Raw genomic sequence first — 5,866 nt, 5'->3', positions numbered from 1 at the left:
TAATCATGACAGGCTAGTGACAGACATTCCCTCTTTATGCTAAGTTCAAAGGTCTTAAGTCTTAGGCTTTGAGTCCAGCAGATGCACACTCATTCAAATTGTGGTGATCAGGTCTGGAACCAAGGCAGAATTTTCCTGGTATGGAGCAGATGATCACTTGAGGAGGGGGTCTTAGGGAAAAGTTGTGGCTCTCACCAAGGTCCAGATGAGGTGGTAGAGTTTGAGAGTGGTGAGGATCATGCAGAGGCTCAGGAACGATGACAAGTGATGGGATGTCAGGTCCTCATCAGGCTCTCCAGCTCGAGTGCTTCCTTGTTTCGGCTGGCGGAATCCCTGTTCATTTGCTCTATCATTTATACTAAATTTGGGGGCTTTTGACCCCCATTTCAATCCTTATCAGTTACCACCTGATTTCTTCTCAGTGACATCATTTACCCTAAGGTCAGAAACATCTGGTCTGGTGGTCTCCACCCTGTTCTTCTTGCCTTTCCCTCTCATCAGGTGAGGACAGCCTGCCAGGGGCTTCACTCTGTTTTATCAGGGTGAGGGGAAGTAATTTATTTGAGGCCATACTGGAGGGATCTGTGGATGTGCCTGGTGAAACTGCAGGTCTTTTAAAATGAAGTTTTTTTTTTTTTTTTTTTTTTTTTTTTTTTTTAATGGAGTTGCTTAGGCTCAGGCCTAAGGCCATCCTAACAACCAGGATAAGTGCACTGGATATCTTCTATACCTTTCCTAGGTGGAGATTTCTCTCTGGTTTATCCAGGATTCAAAAAGAATTACTCAGAGCAGATTTCTATTCCAGGCTTTTCTCTGCCAACTAAGACTCATCCACAGAGTATAGCACTGGACAACACCCAACCTAGCATAAAGTTAATTACCAGGGAAGGAACTGTGGATTTCCAAAGCCTCAAACAACCCTGGCTCAGGGCATTTAAATTTGACTTCTTAGATGTGGAATTTCACCTTCTTACTCCTTTTCATGTTCTTTAAGTCTCAGAGGACATCTTGCCATCTTCTTCCCATGACTGCTGTTCCTACACTCTCCCATTTCATGGGCATTGCTACATCTTGTTTGTCTCAGCATCCCCACTATTAACATATGAACACAGTGTCTTCCAAAAGCAAATGCTCAAATACTCTCTGGCAAATAAAAGAATTAGTCACACTTTTGTTTAAGATTAAATTCATCCTACTTTATTGAATAAGCCAAATATATCCAGGTATATATCTTTAATTTAACAGAACAATGAACTAAAAGGGATAAGGGAATGCAAACACTATGTTTTACGTATTTCCAGTATTATTGATAAGGTCACTTACATTTTTAAGAAAATTCCTGTTCCAGTGCCATATTATCCTATTCCAGGTCACACAAATAAGATGAAAGATTTCTCAATTTGTTTTTCTAATACACCAAATTATTACTTTTGAGCAAGAAAAAAATAATAAATTCATGAATAATACCCCTAAACTAAGATTCAAAAGCTAATTAAATATGCTATTAAAAGGAAAATTATTTGAAAAATACACTCTCCCAAAAAGATAAATCTTGACATCACACATATAAACCAAGAACACAAAGAACACTGCCTTCCCTCCAGCTCCACCACGGCCCTTCGGAACTCAGAACCTTTACCGTCCTTTTAAACAGTCTGAAAAATCTGCCTCAGATTTCATTCAGGCAGGAGAAGTTGTTGCACATGATACTGCAGTTTGCACTGTCATAGCCGCAGCATCACCTGCACCATCAGTTACTGCCTAGGCTCTCCCACAACTCTCAGAGCCTCTTTGTACCAGGTTGGAAAGGAACCAGGGATGGTATCTTTTAGCTTGGTCAAAAACTCCAGAATTTTTTTCTTATTGGTTTCAGTATGGGCTCTTGAACCCCACTTGAACTCATAGCATACAGGATCACTATTGGGCACCTGATGGTATTCCAAATATTTTTTTTGCACCCACTCTTTGGTAATGAGCTTTCTAGTGTCCCCATAGATGAAATGCTCCTTCCCAGCATACACCTCAATTGCCTTCAGTACCTCCCAGATTTTCTCCTCAGTGGTGCAGCTGCCCTCCATAAAGATCGTACTCAGGATAAGTATCAGGAGACCAGTCTTAGGCATGCCCTGGTCATCAATCAGCATTCCATGATAGGTGAGGTCTAGTGTGTCATATATGATATAAATGTGGTTGTTAGGGTCCACTTCTGTCACAGCAATGCCAAAGACTAGCTCCATGAACTTACAAACTTTCCTTAAAATCATAGGAAAGTGGTCTTTATATTCCTTGATGATAATTTTTAGTATTTCTGCCTTTGTGGTGAGCTCCTTGGATTTATACTTGAAGAGGACAAACTGTACTAACTCACCCACTTTCTTGTCTAGCACATCTCTAAGGGGAGATTCACTACCCTCAACTTCTTGGCTGCTGGATTCTACTACCTTGGTGTATGAAGTGGAGGAAGAAGAGGAACTCTGATGACTCTGGGGAGTACTCAAAATTGCAGCAGTAGACACCTCCTTGTCTTCCACGGTGCCTGGGATCTTAGAAAAGGAACAAGAGAGAGAGGAGGGAGAGGAGGAAGAGGAGGTGGAGGGGAAGGAAAAGTGAAAAGAAGATGAAATGGATGAGGTATCCTCTTGCTCAGCTGCAGGAGCCTGCACAACCAACTCTTCTGCTTCATTCAGGTCTTGGAAGTCTTGCTCAGAGGTGAGGCGTGGACGCTTAGGAGAGGGAGGCATGATGATTCCTCCTGCTGGAAGCAGTAGGTTGGAGTGAGAGCAGGAGTGTTGTGATGGGATCCCACAAGCCTGGGGGTGAGAGGGACGGTGTTAATGTCCTCAGGTGAAAAACTTACCCATGATGACTTTGATGAAAGCTCACTTACAGATTTCTTTAGTGATGTTTGAGAGCCTCACAGGTTTGCTGTCTTTCTGGTAGGCCTATGCCTAAGATCCTGTAGGAGGACATGAGAAAGTTCCTCATGACACAACCAACTGGCAGAGTGTGAAGCTCCAGGGTTGACAGTGGGGAAGGTGGGGTCCATTGCTGTGGGGTTCCCTCTGTTTGAGAGGGACAGGGCCCTTGGCCCACATTCAGAATGTGCCTCACCTTGGTTCCCAGTACTGAGCCTCCTCTGCTCTACTGACCTTATGTTGCAGACTGAAATCTTCACTTCCCAGGTCCTGGCACCCCTATAAGACGAATTGAAGGGTCCCCTGTAATCGTAGAGTACTAGCACATCTCCAGGCCACCTGGGACTGATAGAGTGGCGTCAGACTCTGTGAGACCCTCCACCCCATAGTTCTAGGGTAGATGGTCCCCTCAGATAGGGCCACATCCCCAGCACTACGCTGACCTGAAGCAAATTTATAGGGAGTTCACATCTCTTAGGCCAAAAGGAAGATGAAAGGTAGCAATACTTCTTGACTACTTTACTATGAATCATCCCAGGACTGACAGCAGGGTTATGTCAGGCTAGTGTCTCATGTGTTTTAGTGTAGATGTGACACTTTAGCTTCCTTAGTCCTCATATAAATACCTAGCAAGGCTTAGGAATCTTCTCATTGCTAATCTAACCTAGCTCTATCTATTGACTTACCCTCATCTGCTCAAATCAAGGCCCTCATTTAGGGATACCTTTGAGTCAAAAGTGAAGAAGCAGCTCAGCCTGATGGGATTGAATGAGATTTACTATTGATATTATGAAGAGCATGATAGGAATCTGTGGTATTCTGTTCTGAAGTGCAAACTAACCTCAGTACTTCTCAAAATACTATCTATTCCTAACAAGGTCTACACCTCCTCTGTTGTATGTATTGAGGACACACTGTTCAGGCCAAAGCTATCATTGTGTTCCATGGGAAAACTGACAACCCTTTCCTGGGCAAAGCTAGGCTGGGTCCTCAACTTCCTGTTGTTAATCCTCCCCCAAGGTTCTTACCTTGATGATTGACTACACCTAGACTCTCACTTATACTGACACAAGTCTAGCCCTCACACAAAAACCTTCACCATCTTTAGATTCCCCACAAGGAAGCTGGGAAATTAAACAACCAGGGACCCTGTCTAGAACTTCCAGGGACCACTGATCAGGGATTATGCGGCTGGGTCCCCACATTATATGTGGTAGGAGGGGCTTTTGGTTCTCTTCTTCTTCTTTTACTTCCTTCTTGATGATTGGCCAGGACTAGGGCTCCTCCTTGTGTTAATCAGAGGCCATGCCCCCCAAATCCCCAGGTGGAAGCTGGGAAACCTTGGAGTGGCGGGAAATTTTGGAGTAGCAACACCACCTGGAGCCTCCTAGGAGCTATTGGAGGGATAGGGCGGGACTGAGGCCTGCCTTATCTGTGGGGAGGGGCTCCCCCTTGATGATTGGCCAGGACTAGGGCTCCTCCCTCTGCTGGTCTGAGGCCACACCTGATGATTGGCCAGGACTAGGACTCCTCCCTCTGCTGATCTGAGGCCACACCCTCAGAATCCCCAGGTGGAAGTCGGGAAACAACACATCCAGTAACTCTTGTCTCAGTCTTCTCAGGGCTGTCAACAAGGAAGGGGCAGGGCTGTGGGAGGAGTTCACAGTTCTCTATTGGGGTCCTCCTGTTAAAAATTAGCTACTCCTAGAACTCTACATCTGATAATATGAAAGCCACACCCCTTAGAATCATCAAATGGAAGTCAGATACCACCACACCTAATGCACTTGCCTGAGGCTTCCCAGGGACAACTGCTCTGGCAGAGTGGGTCTGGAGCTCCCTATATCTGTGGGAGGAGGGGCCCTCAATCCTCCCTCGGGGTCATCCCCTTGATCATCGGCCAGCCCTGGGACTTCTCCTGTGCTGCCTATATGCAGCCCCCTCACAAAAAGCCTCACCTCCCTCAGACGCCTCATGTGAAAGCCAAGAAACCTTCTGAGCAGCGACACTGCCTGGGGCCTCCCAGGAGCAAACAAGGGGAGAAGGAGGGGCTGAGGCCTATTTTATGTGTGATGGGGGGGGCTCCTCTATGATGATTGGTCAGGACTAGGGCTCCTCCCTCTGTTGATCTGAGGCCACGCCCCTCAGAATCCCCCGGTGGAAGCCGGGAAACCTTGGAGTGGTGGGGAATGTAGGAGTGGCGACACCACCTGGAGCCTCCTAGGAACTACTGGAGGGATAGGGCGGGACTGAGGCCTGCTTTATCTGTGGGGAGGGGCTCCCTCAAGATTGGCCTCACCTCAGAACCTCCAGGTGGAAGCTGGGAAATCTGAGAGTGTTGGGGGAAATCTAGGAGTGGCAACACTGACTGGAGTCTCCTGGGAGCTACTGGAGGAATAGGGCAGGACTGGGGCCTGCTTTATCTGTGTATATGGGGGAGGCTCCTCTTTGATGATTGGCCAGGATTAAGGCTCCTCCCTCTGATGATTTGAGGCCACACCTCTCAGTATCCCCAGGTGGAAGTCAGGAAATAGCTCATCCAGTGACTTTAACGGAGGCTTCCTGGGGCTTACAGCAAGGGCTATGTTGGACCACTGTTTTGTCTATGTGAGGTAAGGATACTTCTCAGTCCTTCTAGTCCCTCACCTTACCAGAGGTCCTGTACTCTGACCTCTACTAAACTGAAGCCATGACCCTACAGAGAAAACCTCAGCTCCATACTCTTAATGATAACATGGGAGAAAAGAAAAAAGCATATCTAGTGGTGTTGCTTGGGACCTCCCAAGCATGAGTGTAGAAGCAGGTCAGTGAAGGAGCTGGGAGGAAGGGCATTATTACTCTTTATTGGTTTCAGTCATCTTTACTGAGAGTCCTCAGTTTGACTCGGTGCCTCTCTCTGGGTGTAAATCCTATCCCTCTCACAAGCCCCTCCCTTCCCTAAGATAATCCAA

At 46.5% G+C, this 5,866-nt stretch overlaps 1 pseudogene; it reads right to left on the bottom strand.

Moving 5' to 3' along the window:
* Positions 1–1,761: 1,761 nt before the first annotated feature.
* On the bottom strand, positions 1,762–2,741 carry LOC113196647 (melanoma-associated antigen 8-like; annotated as a pseudogene).
* Between the last annotated feature and the right edge of the window lie 3,125 nt (positions 2,742–5,866).

This window comes from Urocitellus parryii, chromosome X, assembly GCF_045843805.1.
Source record: "Urocitellus parryii isolate mUroPar1 chromosome X, mUroPar1.hap1, whole genome shotgun sequence".
NCBI lineage: Eukaryota > Metazoa > Chordata > Mammalia > Rodentia > Sciuridae > Urocitellus > Urocitellus parryii.
This window is presented reverse-complemented; position numbering and strand designations above follow the sequence as displayed.